Below are 15,471 nucleotides of genomic sequence, written 5' to 3'. Positions count from 1 at the left end.
CTAGTATAAGGTATACAGCCCATACAAATAGGATATCTTGCCACTGGCATAGTTGGTTGAATTTCCTTGGCATTATTTAATAAGATTAATATGGAGTCAGGTGTGGTGTCCCATTGCCTGTAAGCCTCACCTATAATCTTGGCACTCAGGAGGTAGAGTTCGATACCAGCATCAGGGGCTGGAGAGATGGCTTAGCAGTTAAGGTACTTGCCTGCAATACCAAAGGACCCAGGTTTGATTTTGATTCTCCAGGATCCATGCAAGCCAGAATCACAAGGGTGTGTGCTTCTGGAGTTCACTTGCAGTTGCCGGAGGCCCTGACATGCCCATTCTCTCCCTCTCTCTCTCTCACCCACCCTCTTTCTCTCAAATAAATAAATAAAACAGTTAAAGATATTGTGGTGGTTTGAATTAGGTGACTCTCATAAACTAAGGTATTCTGGATGCTAGGTTTCCCAGCTGATGGAGATTTGGGAATTAATGCCTCCTGGAGTGAGTGTGTTGTTGGGGGCTGGCTTATGGGTGTTATAGCCAGTTTCCCCTTGCTAATGTTTGGCATACTCTCCTGTTGCTGTTGTCCACCTTATGTTGGCCAGGGAGTGATGTCCACCCTCTGCTCATGCCATCGTTTCCCCCTGCCATCGTGAAGCTTCCCCTTGAGCCTGTAAGCCAGAATAAACCTCTTTTTTCCCAGAAGCTTCTCTTGGTTGGGTGATTTCTACCAGCAGTGCAAACCTGACTGCAACAGATACATGCACACACAACCTTGTCTTTTGTTTGTTGGAAGTAGAGTCTCGTTCTAGCCCAGGCTGGCCTAGAATTCATGTGTATATGTGGACATCAGGGATCTTTCTTAATTGTCTGTACTTTATTTTACTACGGCAGTATTATTTGAACCCAGAGCTCTCTGATTCAGCTAGTTCAGCAAGGAAGAGTGCCGTGGGCTGGAAAGATGGCTTAGTGGTAAGGCACTAGCCTGCAAAGCCTAAGGACCCAGGTTCGATTCCCCAGTACCCATGTAAACCAGCTGCACAAGGTGGTGCATGCATCTTGAATTCATTTGCAGTGGCTGGAAGGTGTGGTGCACCCATTTTCTCTTTCTATCTTCCTCTTCCTCTCTCTCAAACAAGTAAATGAGAAGAAAGAGGAAGGAAGGAAAGAAGGAAAGAAGGCAGGCTGGTTGCACACACCTTAAATCCCAGCACTCGGGAGGGAGAGGTGGGAGGATCACTATGAGTTCAAGCCCACCCTGAGAGTACAGAGTGACTTCTAGGTAGAGTGAGACCCTACCTTGATTAAAAACAAACAAACAAACAAGCAAACAAACAAAAAAAAAAAACAAGGAAGGAAGGAAGGTTTAAACAGAAGAATTCAAGTGGCTGGGACTTGGAAAACAGCGGACTACATTTCTCCTCTGTTAGTGAAAGATGAATGTAGAGCCATGGGCGAGTTCATTACTGTTGGTACATGGGGAAATCTTCTTGTCTTGGCGCAGTGGACAGCAGGGAGCCATTCTGGCCATCTCAGCTGGTGAACCACTTGATATAAAACGGTATTAAGAGCATTAGTCATAGCTGGGCTTGGGGCATGCAAGCCCATGATCCCAGTGCTTGGGAGGTGGAGGCAGGAGGATCTCTTCACAGTCATAATTAGCTATATAGCAAGTTTGAGGCCAGCTTGTACTACATGAGACCCTGTCTTAAAATTAAAAAAACAAACAAACAAACAAAAAAAAAAAACAGGGAGAGTGTTGTCAAATGCCAGCTTCCTGGCAAGACATAGATGTTCTATTCTCTCTGTCTGTCTGTCTCTCTCTTTTTAAAGGTGTGTGCACCACATCTGGCCTTATTTTTAAAAATATTTATTTATTTTGAGAGGGAGAAGGAGGGAGGGAGAGAAAGAGAGAGAATGGGTGTGCCAGGGCCTCTAGCCACTGCAAACAAACTCCAGACACATGCACTACATGTATCTGGCTTACGTGGGTATTGGGGAATCGAACCTGGGTCCTTAGGCTTCACAGGTAAGCGCCTTACTACTAAGCCATCTTTCCAAGCCTCAGGATGTTGCATTTTCCATCCCACAGCAGTGGCAATAGATCTGCACAAGAGCAGGCCCTTCATCCTCTTGTCATGGGGTGTACTGGAGCTCAAAGTTCCACTCTTCCCTGGGGGTTTATACACAAGCAATGGTTGATGGGAGATGGAGAGACATTTTCTTCAACGGTGTAGCCACCAGTAAGGTGTCCATGCTCTGATAAAAAATAAAAAATCCCTAATGAGCCAGGTGTGTTGGCACATACCTTTAATCCCAGCACTGGGGAGGCAGAGGTAGGAGGATTGCTGTGAGTTCAAAGCCACCCTGAGACTCCATAGTGAATTCCAGGTCAGCCTGGACTAGAATGAGACCCTGCCTCAAAAACAAAACAAAAACTTAATGAAATTCACTGTGTCAAAAGCAACAGGAACAACAACAACAACAACAAAAAGAAAATGTAAAAGAGCTGGGCATGCTAATGCTTGCCTTTAATCCCAGCACTCTGGAGGCAGAGATAAGAGGATTGCCATGAGTTCAAGGACACCCTGAGACTTCAAAGTGAATTCTATATCAGATTGGATGAGAAATGAGGCCCTACCTTGAAAAACAAAAGATGTGAAAGGAGCAAGATGGGAATATAAGGGGACCCATGTAGGGAGGAGGGGACAAGAGAGGGTAACAGGAGAATAATATAATACATTATGTACTTGTATGAAAATGTTATGACACCTATCATTATATTATTGTGTATAATTAACATATGTTAATAAAACATTGAAAAAACAACAAAACTGCCACAAAACATTATCCATATACTAATACATAGGACAATTTTGAAAGAAATAAAAAAGGGGGAGGCCCAGTCATGGTGGCACACACCTTTAAGCCCAGCACTCGGGAGGCAGAGGTAGGAGGATCGCCCTGAGTTGGAGGCCACCCTGAGACTACAGAGTGAATTCCAGGTCAGCCTGGGCTAGAGCGAGACCCTATATTTAAAAAAAAAAAAAAAAAAGGGTGGGCTAGCTCGAAGATCACACAAGAAGCAATGTGGGGGAGTCCCGGCACAGAGGTGGCAGGAGAGGGATATTCAGAGAACTAACCAATTGAAGTTGGTAATTCATCCAAGTAGAGAAGAAGGAAATGAAAAGGTGACCCTAGGGACTGGAGAGATGGCTTAGTGGTTAAGGCACTTGCTGGCAAAGTCAAAAGACCCTGGTTCAATTTCCCAGTGCCCCATGTAAAGCTGGATGCACAAAGTGGCGCTTGCATCTGGAGTTCCTTTGCAGTGGCTAGAGGCCCTGGTGTGCACATTCTCTTTCTATCTGCCTCTGTCTCTCAAATAAATAAATAAATAATAAATATTTTTTGTTTTTTCGAGGTAGGGTCTCACTGTAGCCCAGGCTGACCTGGAATTCACTATGGAGTCTCAGGGTGGCCTCCAACTCAGGGCGATCCTCCTACCTCTGCCTCCCAAGTGCTGGGATTAAAGGCGTGCACCACCACAACCAGCTTAAATAAATTTTTTTTTTTTTTTTGAAGTAGGGTCTCACTGTAGCTCAGGCTGACCTGGAATTCACTCTGTAGTCTCAGGGTGGCCTCAAACTCATGGTGATCCACCTACCTCTGTCTCCCGAGTGCTGGGATTTAAGGTGTGCGCCACCATGCCTGGCACCTTTTGAAAAAAATATATTTATTGCTGGGCATGGTGGCGTACGCCTTTAATCCCAGCACTCGGGAGACAGAGGTAGGTGGATCTCCATGAGTTCAAGACCACCCTGAGACAACAGTGAATTCTAGGTCAGCCTGAGCTAGACTGAGATCCTACCTGGAAAAACAAACAAAAACAACAACAACAAAGTGACCCTAAATGATGAGTGATACTTCTCTCTCTCTCTTTCTCCCTCTCTTTATTTTGAGGCAGGGTCTCACTTTAGCCCAGGCTGACCTGGAATTCACTATGGAATATCAGGGTGGCTTCAAACTCATGGCGATCCTTCTACTTCTGCCTCCTGAGTGCTGGGATTAAAGGCATGCGCTACCACATCTGGCCGCCTTTTTCTTTCTCCTTCCTTTCTTTCTTTCTTTCTTTCTTTCTTTCTTTCTTTCTTTCTTTCTTTCTTTCTTTCTTTCTTTCCGTCCTTCCGTCCTTCCTTCCTTCCTTCCTTCCTTCCTTCCTTCCTTCTTTCTTTCTTTCTTTCTTTCTTTCTTTCTTTCTTTCTTTCTTTCTTTCTTCTGTTTCTTTTCTTTCTTTTTTTGAGATAGGATCTAATATAGCCCAGCCTGGCCTTGAATTTAATAGAAGATGATCTTGAATTCCTAATCCTCCTGGCCCCACTTCCCAAGGGCTGGGATTACACGAATGTACCACCACATCCCATTTTTCCAGGTGCTAGGGATGGAAACCTTGCTAAGCAAACATTCTACCACTGAGCTACATTCTTCACCCAACTCCTTTTGGAACATTCTTCAAATGAGTTTTCTCAGTCCATTTAGACTGCTATAATAACATGCTTCGCACTGAGTAATTTATAAACAACTTTTTTTTTTCTTTTGAGATATGGTCTGGTCTCAAACTCTCTATGGAGTTGAGGATGATCTTGAACTCCCAAACTTCCTACTTCTGCCTCCCAAAGTGCTGGATTTAAAGGCATGCACGACCATGGCTGGCTGACAACAGAAGTCTATTTCTCAAGTTCCTAGAGGCTGAGAAGTTCGTGATCAAAGAACCAGTAACTCTGGCACCTGATGGCTGCTCCCAATGGCTACTGCTGAGTTCTCCAAAAGGGATGAAGACCACGGCTGCGCATAGTGGAAAAGACCAAAGGGCAGACAGAAGCAGGGAGCATGAACCAACTCCACGAAGTCCTTTAGCATACGGAATCCCACCTGAGAGGATCCCCCAGTTACTTCCCAAAGACCTCTTAAGTTCATTTCATTGAGGGTTAAATTTCAACATGAGGGCTGACGAGATGGTTCAGCAGTTAAAGCCCTTGCCTGCAAAGCCTAACGACCCGAGTTCTGTTCCCCAGGACCCACATAAAGCAGATGAACAAATGGGCGCGTGCATCTGGAGTGTGTTTGCAACGGCTGGAAGCTCTGGTGCAGGTATTCTTTCTGACTCTCTTTTCTCTGTCTCTCTCTGTTTACAAATAATAAATATTTTAAAAAAGAAGCTGGACGTGGTGGCACAAACCTTTAATCCCAGCACCTGGGGTGGGGGGAGTAGAGGTAGGAGGATCGCCATGAGTTCAAGGCCACCCTGAGACTACATAGTGAATTCCATGTCAGCCTGGGCTAGAGCAAGACCCTACCTCAGAAAAAAAAAAAAAAATTAACATGAATTTTGAAAAGAACATCATTCAACGCATAGCAGTAGTTCATAGTTCCCTAATAATGTGATTTGCATCTGTTAAGAATATTTAAAAATAGGGCTGGAGAGATGGCTTAGCGGTTAAGCGCTTGCCTGTGAAGCCTAAGGACCCCGGTTCGAGGCTCGGTTCCCCAGGTCCCACGTTAGCCAGATGCACAAGGGGGCGCACGCGTCTGGAGTTCATTTGCAGAGGCTGGAAGCCCTGGCATGCCCATTCTCTCTCCCTCTATCTGTCTTTCTCTCTGTGTCTATCGCTCTCAAATAAATAAATTAATTAATTTTAAAAAAAGAATATTTAAAAATTATTTCTTGGGGGCTGGAGAGATGGCTTAGCAGTTAAGGCGCTTGCCTGCAAAGCCAAAGGACCTTGGTTCGATTCCCCTGGACCCACTTTAGCCAGATGCACAAGGTGGCACATGCATCTGGAGTTCCTTTGCAGTGGCTGGAAGCCCTCACAAGCCCATTCTCTCTCTCTCTCAAGTAAATAAGTAAATAAAAATAAAATAATTTATCAGGAGCCAGGCGTGGTAGCACATGACTTTAATCCCAGCACTTGGGAGGCAGAGGTAGGACGATCACCATGAGTTCGAGGCCACCCTGAGACTACATAGTGAATTCTATCCTGGGCTAGAGTGAGACCCTACCTCAAGTCTCCCTCCCCCCAAATATTTCTGTGTGTGTGTGAGTGTGTGTGTGTGTGTGTGTGTGTGCGTGTGCGTGCCATGGCGTGCAAGGGGGAGGCCAGAGAACAACCTCGAGGTGTCCGTCCTTGCCGTGAACTTTGTTTGAATCAGGCTTTGTCTTGTTTTGTCACCTGCCAGGCTAGCTGGCCCCTGGGCTTCAGGAGTCTCCTGACTGCCTCTCCCTCCACCCCCCGTTGCTGCAGGCACACTGGGATTATAGACGTGTGTGCCACTTGCATCTGGCTTTGCATGGGTGTTGGGATCTGAACTCTGGTGATAAGACTTATGCTGCAAACATTTTTAACCATTGAGCTATCTCCCCAGCCCTGTTCTTTTTATTTTCTTTCCTCCTTCCTTCCTTCCTTCCTTCCTTCCTTCCTTCCTTCCCTCCCTCCTTCCCTCCTTCCCTCCTTCCCTCCTTCCCTCCCTCCCTCCCTCCCTCCCTCCCTCCCTCCCTCCCTCCCTCCCTCCCTCCCTCCCTCCTTTCTTTCTTTCTTTCTTTATTTATTTATTTATTTATTTATTTATTTCAAGACAGGCTCTCATGTATCCCAGGCTGGCTTCAAACTTACTAAGCAGCTGAGGTGACCCTAAACTCCGGATCCTCTTGCTGACACCTCCCAAGTGCTTGGATAACAAGCATGTGGCACCATGCCCAGCTTGGGTTTTCTTTTTGTTTGTTTTTTTTTTTAGGGTCCTAAAAAGCCAGCCCAAAGCTGGATTCTAACTCACTATATAGTCCAGGTTGGAAACAGAGTCTCATTATGCCCTAGGCTGACCTTAAATTCACAATCCCCCTGTCTCAGCCTCCTGAATGCTGGCATTACGGGCCTGCACCACCACCCCTGGATCAGCATGGACCTTTCTGCTGGGCTCTGCTCACCATGCATCTGCCTGGACTTTGGTCTAGGAGGGAATGAAGTGGTGGAAGGAAGGTAAGACTATGGCGGAGACCCAAAGGGTGAAGCTCCCTGGGTGGCCGTGAACCCTGTGTCCTCTGCCCAGTGAGGGGACATGGAGGGAGCACGGTTGTGCTGGGGCATTGCTCCTAGTATGGGACTTGGTTCTCTTGCTATCCTAGTATTTCTCTGAACTCCTTAAGGCTCCTCTGTGCTTCACTTCGAGTTGGTTTCTGTTTGTGTCACTGAGAGCTGCCTGGTAAATTTCCTCATCATGTGGCATTCTCCACTGACTCCCATATGTGACTCAGCCTCATCTGGCTTTCGAGCTCCTGTGGGATGCATGGAGAGTGTCACATCCATCTTTCATTTCTTCCCATCATCCAGCCCAGAATAACTTCACTGATGGTCCACGTAGATGACAATTGTAACAGCCTGAGTGTGTGTCGTCCTGTCCCCCATCACCAGTTTCTTTATTTATTTTTGAGACAGAGAGGGAGAGAGAGAGAAGGAGAGAATGGGTGTGCCAGGGCCTCCAGCCACTGCAAACGATCTCCAAATGCATGTGCCACCATGTGCATCTGGCTTATGTGGGACCTGGAGAATTGAACCTGGGTCCTTAGGCTTTGCAGGCAAGTGCCTTAACAACTAAGCCATCACTCCAGCTCCCCCCCAACAGTTTCTATGTTGGAACCTTAATTCCTCAATTGACAGTGTTGGGAGATGGAGCCTTTAAGAGATGATTGATGTTATGCTTTGAATCTGAAATGTCCCTTACATGTTTATTATTTTTTTAAATATTTTATTTATTTATGAGAGAGAGGGAGAGAATGGGCACTCCAGGGCTTCTAGCCACTCCAGACTCATGCGCCACTTTGTGCATCTGGCTTTAAGTGGGTACTTGGGAAATCAAACTCAGGCCATCAGGCTTTGCAAACAAGCGTCTTTAGCCACCAAGCCATCTCTCCACAGCACATGCATGCGTTTTCAGTCCTTTCCCCATCTGTGGAGCCATTTTGGAGGCCGGAGAGCCTTTAGGAGGTGGGGCCTGGCTGGTGGGAGTGGATCTCTGGGCGCGAGACTTTGAGGGCTCTACTGGCCCTTGGTTCAGATGGGAACCACGTGAACGGTCACCATGTCACACTCCCACCGCTTTGCGTGGAGCCTTTGCACCTGTCTTGCCCAGGAGGACGGGCTGAAAGCACGGCTCAGAACAGCGCAGTATCCCCGGGTGGTTTTTGTTGATTGTTAACGTGCTGGACTGAGAACCGCCAGGGACATGTCTGAGAGGCCGTTTCTAGATTGGGTTGACTGAGCTGGGAAGACCCACCCTTTTTTATAATTTCTTTTTTGTTCATTTATTTATTTATTTATTTAGTTGAGAGTGACAGAGAAAGGGGCAGAGAAAGAGAGAGAGAGAGAGAGAGACAGACAGACAGACAGACCGACAGAGAGAGAATGGGCACACCAGGGCCTCCATCCACTGGAAACAAACTGCAGACACGTGTGCCCCTTGTGCATCTGGCTAACGTGAGTCCTGGGGAATTGAGCCTTGAACCGGGGTCCTTAAGCTTCACAGACAAGTGCTGAACCACTAAGCCATCTCTCCAGCCCAGGAAGACCCACTCTTAAGTACAGGCCATACCATTTCCTGTGCTGCTGTCCTGGACTGACTAAAAAGGGAAAGAGCCAACCAAACACCAGCAATTCACACGTGCTCCACTGTGCCCAACTCATGTGGTGCCGAGGTCTGAACGAACCCAGGGCTTTGTGCATGCGAGCAAGCTCTGCACCAGCTGGGCTGCATCCCCAGCTCTGTGCCTGGTTTTCACATGAATTCATGTCACATTGAATGGCTTCAAATGGAACAGGAGTTTGGCTGAAACCACAGCTGGTTTGCTCCAGAGAAGAGCATCCCTCCAAGTGCAGTGGCACATGCCTTTAATCCCAGCACTCGGGAGGCAGAGGTGGGAGGATCACTGTGAGTTCAAGGCCACCCTGAGACTACAGAGTGAATTCCAGGTCAGCTTGGGCTAGAGTGAGACCCTACCTCAGCTGGGCATGGTGGCTCACACCTTTAATCCCAGCTCTCAGGAGACAGAGGTAGGAGGATCGCCATGAGTTCAAAGACAGCCTGAGACTACATAGTGAGTTCTAGGTTAGCCCAGGCTGGAACGAGACACTTCCTTGAAAAACAAGTCAGGTGTGGTGGCACAGCCTTTAATCCCAGCATTTGGGAAGCAGAGGTAGGAGGATCACTGTGAGTTCAAGGCTAACCTGAGACTAATTCCGGGTTAGCCTGGGCTAGAGCAAGACCCTACCTTGAAAAGACAAAAGAATTTTCATTTTTGGCTGAAGGCTGGGGAAATGGTTCAGTGGGCAAAGTGATTGTCGTGTAAGCATGAGGACCTAAGTTTTATATCCCAGAACCATGTAACAACTGGGAGCCATGACAAGCTTCAGTTATTCCAGTATGGGGGAGGCATGGATGAGAGGCTCCCTGGAGTTTTCACTTAGCTGCTCTAACCAAGTCAGTGAGCTCCAGGTTCAGTGAAAGACCCTGTCACAAAACAAGGTTTATATTGCTGAAGACTCCACATGCTTGGGCTGCAAGGTCACTGAGAAATCCTGCTGGAGCTGAGATAAAAATCTCCTCTGTGTAGACCAGCTGTCAGAGCGCTGGAAAAAGCTATGCTGCATGCAGCTCCATGGAGAGAGAGAAATCACCAGTGGAGATAAACAACAGTGGACACTTCAAGCCTTAAGTTTGGCCGGCCAGCCAAATGAGCCAACGGGTGCAATGACGGCACATCTGTTATGGGGGAAACCAACCGCTCTAATTGGACTGGAAGCCTACTTCCCAGGAGGGAATATGTCCCTGATACTGAAAACCTATGACAAGGAAGTCATGAGCCCTAGTCATGCAGCACCTGCTGCTGTCTGGCTGGATGTATATACTGTGCTCACCAAACTGCCCAGTAAGCACTTCTCTTAATGCTCATACCCTTATATTAATTCTACTCTCACTTTTGGTAGAGAACTTTCTCTTTTCAGATGGTAGTGGCCTTGGGATGATTCAGAAGGCATCATGGTGCTAGGAAGAAGTGACAGGAGTGCTCAGCACTGAAACATCTCTATCACACCTTCCAAGGCTTAGGGTCCATTGTGAAAGAGGTGGTGGGAAGAATGTAAGAGCCAAAGGAAGGATCAGACTCTGTGGTAGTTTGAATAGACAGCCTCCAATATATCAATGCTTTTGTTTGTTTGTTTTGTTTTTCAAGGTAGATTTCACTCTAGCCCAGGCTGACCTGGAATTCACTATGTAGTTTCAGGGTGGCCTTGAACTCATGGCAATCCTCCTACCTCTGCCTCCTGAGTGCTGGAATTAAAGGCGTGCGCCACCATGCCTGGCCTATATATCAGTGTTTTATTACAGTTTGTAATTTAGGTATGTAGCCACCTGGCTGGAGGTGTCGCTGGGCTGGATCCAGCCCCAAGGTGTGGTGATGGTTTTGAAATTCCAATCTAAAGATATGCAAAGTGTGCCATGTGGCTTTTGGTTTTTTTCTTGGGGCCTCTCTTTCTCTTCCTCTCCCTCCCTCTCTCTCTCTCTCTCTCTCTCTCTCTCTCTCTCTCTTTTCTTGGTCCTGTGAAGGCAGGCCAGCTTCTTCTGCCATTATGGAACTTTCCATTATGGATCTGTAAGTTTCAATAAATATTCCTTCCTCTATAACTATGCCTGGTCTGGAAGTTCATCTCAGCAAACCTAAAGCTGTGTTCTAAAGACTCCTTACAATGCGCTCTTCCAGACACAAAATGGCCTGGATATCCATGACCGTGCCATGTCTGGCACTTCCTACACAAGCCCAGTATAATAGGAGGAAAAGATGATGACATCAAAATAAAAGAGAGACTGATTGAGAGGGGGAGGGGATATGATGGAGAGTGGAGTTCTGAAGGGGGAAGTGAGGGGGAGAGAATTATCATGGTTCATTATAATTATGGAATTTGTCAATAATAAAAAATAAAAAAATAAGGTTTAGAGCCATTGAGGAAGGCATCCAACATCCATCTCTACTCTCTACATGCATGCATGTGCAAACATACCCATACACATGTGTTCCCATATATACACAAACACATGCACACACTACATACATACACATGTGTGGGAATGAATAGCTATGGGAAAACTTCTTAGGGATCTTATAAATTATTATTTTTTCCAGTACTAGGGCAGATTGAACCTGAGGCTTTGTGCTTGCTAAGCAAGTGCTCTCTACTACTGAGGTCTACCACTCCATCGCATTAAGTGTACAAACTTGGTTTTTTTTGAGGTAGGGTCTCACTCTAGCCAAAACTAACCTGGAATTCACTATATAGTCTCAGGGTGGCCTTGAACTCATGGTGATCCACCTACCTCTCCTTCCCAAGTGCTGGGATTAAAGGCATACACCACTATGCCCAGTTAAATTATTTTTAAATTATTATTATTATTGTTGTTGTTTTGAGGTAGAGTCTCACTGTAGCCCAGGCTGACCTGGAATTCATTATGCAATCTCAGGGTGGCCTCGAATTCATGGCAATCCTCCTACCTCCTGAGTTCTGGGATTAAAGGTGTGTGCCACCACGCCCGGCTCATATTTCCATTTAAAAAATATTTTGGTTTTATTTATTTGAGAGAGAGAAAGAGGCAGAGAGAAAGAGTGAGAGAGACACAGAGAGAGAAGGAATGGGCATACCAAGGCCTCCAGCTGCTGTAAATGAACTCCAGATGCATGTGCATCTGGTTTATGTGGGTCCTGGAGAATTGAATCTGGGTCTTTTGGCTTTGTAGGCAAGTGCCTTAACTGCTAAGCCATCTCTCCAGCCCTATTTTTATTTTTATTATTTATTGTAAAAATATTTTATTTGTTTATTTATGAGAGAGAAAGAGACAGACAGAAAGAGAGAACGGGCACAGCAGGGCCTCTAGCCACTTCCTACAAACTCCAGACACATGTGCTCCCTTGTGCATATGGCTTAGTGGGTCCTGGGGAATTGAACCTGGGTCCTTAGGCATCACAGGCAAGTGTTTTAATAGCTAAGCCATCTCTCCAGACCTCAGTATTTTTACTTCTTGTTTGGAAGCAGAGAGAGATATGTTGGACATGCCAGGGTCTCCCACCATTGCATACGAACTCCAGACACATGTGCCACTCTGCGCAGCTGGTTTTCCATAGATACTGGAGAATAAAATCTAGGCTGTGAGGCTTGCAAGCAAATGCCCTTAACTACTGAGCCATCTGTCCAGCCCACAAATAACTTTTCTTTAAAAATTTTTTTTACTAACAACTTTCATAATTGTAGACAATAACCCATGTTAATTCCCTCCCCCCACTTTCCCCTTTGAAATTCCACACTCCATCATATTCCCTCCCCCTCTCAATCAATCTCTCTTTTATTTTGATGTCATCATCTTTTCCTCCTATTATGGTAGTCTTGTGTAGGTAGTGTCAGGCACTGTGAGGTCATGAATATCCAGACCATTTTGTGTCTGGAAGAGCACTTTGTAAGAAGTCCTACCCTTCCATTGGCTCTTACATTCTTTCTGCCACCTCTTCTACAATGGACCCCGAGTCTTGGAAGGTGTGATAGAGAGATTTCAGTGCTGAGCACTCCTCTGTCACTTCCTCTCGATACCATGGTGCTTTCTGAGTTATTCCCAAGGTCACTGCCATCTGAAAAGAGAAGCTTATCTAGCCAAAAGTGAGCATAGCATTAATATATGGACATGAACATTAAGAGAAGTGCTTACTGGGCAGTTTGGTGAGCATCGTATATACATTTAGCCAGACACCAGGAGAAGTTATACTCCTGAGGCTAATGACTACCCCTGTTGTAGGTTTTCAGTATCAGGCATACCTCCCGTGGAGTGGGCATCCAGGCCAATTAGAGAGTGGTCAGTCTCCCCCATAACAGACATGCCACTATTGTACCCATTGACTCATTTGGCCTGGTTGGCCAAATATAAAGCCTGCATTGTCCACTGTAGAGTGTCTCCAGTGGTGATTTCTCTCTCTCCCATTGAACTGCATGCAGTGTGGCTTTTCCCAGCTTTCTATCAGCTGGTCTACATGGAGGAGGTGATCAGCTCATTTCCAGCAGGATTTCTCAGTGGCCTTGCAGCCCAAGTATGTGGAGTCTTCAGCAATAGGGTCTTACCATCGATTCCTGGTGGGAAACCAAGAGCCTCAGCAATGGCTTGTAATGTTTTGGGGGTATCAGTGACCTCCCTGGCCAACAGCTCACTGGAATGTATTCCATCCCTGGCACTGAAAATTTTCTAGTAACAATCTATGTCCCATTGTCCAAAGAAGTAGGTTTCCATATGACTTATATATATCCTTTTCAATTTTGATTAGCCCTCCCTCCACCATTCCTTTACTCAATCTCTTCCCCTGACCTCACTTAGGCCTTTTCACCCCCATTAATCTGTTCTTACATATATACCTGTATATACATATGTATATGTACTTATATATACTACACTACCATCCTATTAAGTCCCTCCCTCCCTTTCTATTCCCTTTATATCCCCTTTCCAGCTTACTGGCCTCTGCTACTGAGTTTTATTCCTACTCACACAGAAGTCCAGTCATTTGTAGCTAGGATCCACATCTGAGAGAGAACATGCAATGTTTGGCTTTCTGGGCTTGGGTTACCTCACTAAGTGTAATCACAAACATCTTTTCTAAGAATATTTCCCCCCTCCCTCCCTCCCTCCCTCTCTCCCTCCCTCCCTCTCTCCCTCCCTCCCTCCCTCCCTCCCTCCCTCCCTCCCTCCCTCCCTTCCTCCCTTCCTCCCTCCCTTTTTCGAGGTAAGATCTCTCTCCAGCCCAGGATGACCTAGAGCTCATTGTCGTCCCAGGTTAGCCTTGAGCTCACGGTGATCCTCCTTCCTCTGCTTCTCTACTGTTGGAATTAAAGGCGTGCGCCATCCCACCCGGCTGTCTGAGATATATTTCTGTGAGGTGCTTCTTCTGTTAAGTTCCCAAGTTAAACTTATGTTCTGAGGTTAATTTAGGAGCATGTAATCAGCCTGTTTAGGACAATATAACCAGATTTCTTCCACCTTAGATCGCCTAGGCTCTGACAAGCAGATGTCCAGTATTGACAAGGAATATCGGATCTGCTCCTGTGACCTTTGTTTTATCTCCCCCGTGACCCACTTGTGCTCTTGGCCCAGAGCAACACGTGCATGTGTGAAATATGCATGAGTTGAAAGCAACAGACCTTAAAAGCAGCAAATTGCTCACAAGAATGTTGAAAGCAACAAATGGGTTTATAATGGTAACATCTGTGAATGGTAAATGGTGTGTTTGTGGGTGTGGGTGTGGGTGTGTTTGTGTGTGGGTGTGCTCTCACATGTGTGCATTTGTTCTGGGTCCACAGAGTTCACCAGTCCTGGTCTTAGGTACCTCCTTTGGGCAAATGATCAAGGAATTTTTAGGGGTCAAAGTTTCTTATCTCTTACTTATTGCTGACTCTTCATTCAACTTGCTCACATATTGCTGTTTTTGCTGTGCAATAAAAACACCAGATGAGGGCTGGAGTGATGGCTTAGTGGTTAAGGGCCTTGCTTGTGGAGCCTAAGAACCCATGTTCGACTCTCCAGTTCCCAGTAAACCAGACCCACAAAGTGACCCAAGTGCGCAAGGTCACACATGCACACAAGGTGGCGCACCCATCTGGAGTTTGATTGCAGTGGCTTAGAGGCCCTGGCTTGCCAGTTCTCTCTGTCTCTCTGTCTTGCATAAAAAAGGCCAGTCTGTTGGGCTTGCCTCAAAACAAAAACAAAATAACAACAACAGCAACAAAACCTACCAGATGAAGCCACCCCTTTAATTCCAGCAGTGGGGAGGCAGAGGTAAAAGGATCCCTGTGAGTTCAAGGTCTCCCTGAGACTACACAGTGACTTCCAGGTCAGCCTGGGCTACAGCGAGACCCTACCCCCCAAAACCAAAACAAAAACCCAACAACCAAACGTCGGATGAGCACTTGCTTCAGAAGCAGCAGCTGCAGGAGCAGCAGCAGAAGTAGTGGGTTCACTAAATGACCCCAAGAGTCAGCATCTTTATTCCAGGGCATGACTGCAACTGGACACACACACACACACACACACACACACACACACACACACGATACCTGAGTCAAGCATGTAGCACACAGTCATCCCAGCACTGGAGAGACACAGGTAGGAGTTCAAGGCCACCCTGAGACGACATAGTGAATTCCAGGTAAGCCTGAGCTAGAGTGAGACCCTACCTCAAAAAAACAAAAGGAAAAAAAAAAAAAAAAGACTGGCCTGGACTACATAGTGAGATTGTTTCAAAAAGAAACTTTTTTTTTTTTTTTCTGTAGCCGGGCGTGGTGGCGCACGCCTTTAATCCCAGCAGTCGGGAGGCAGAGGTAGGAGGATGGCCTTGAGTTCAAGGCCACCCTG

This window comes from Jaculus jaculus, chromosome 2 (genome assembly GCF_020740685.1).
Source record: "Jaculus jaculus isolate mJacJac1 chromosome 2, mJacJac1.mat.Y.cur, whole genome shotgun sequence".
NCBI classification, from domain to species: Eukaryota; Metazoa; Chordata; class Mammalia; order Rodentia; family Dipodidae; genus Jaculus; species Jaculus jaculus.
Note: the sequence above shows the minus strand (reverse complement) of the source record.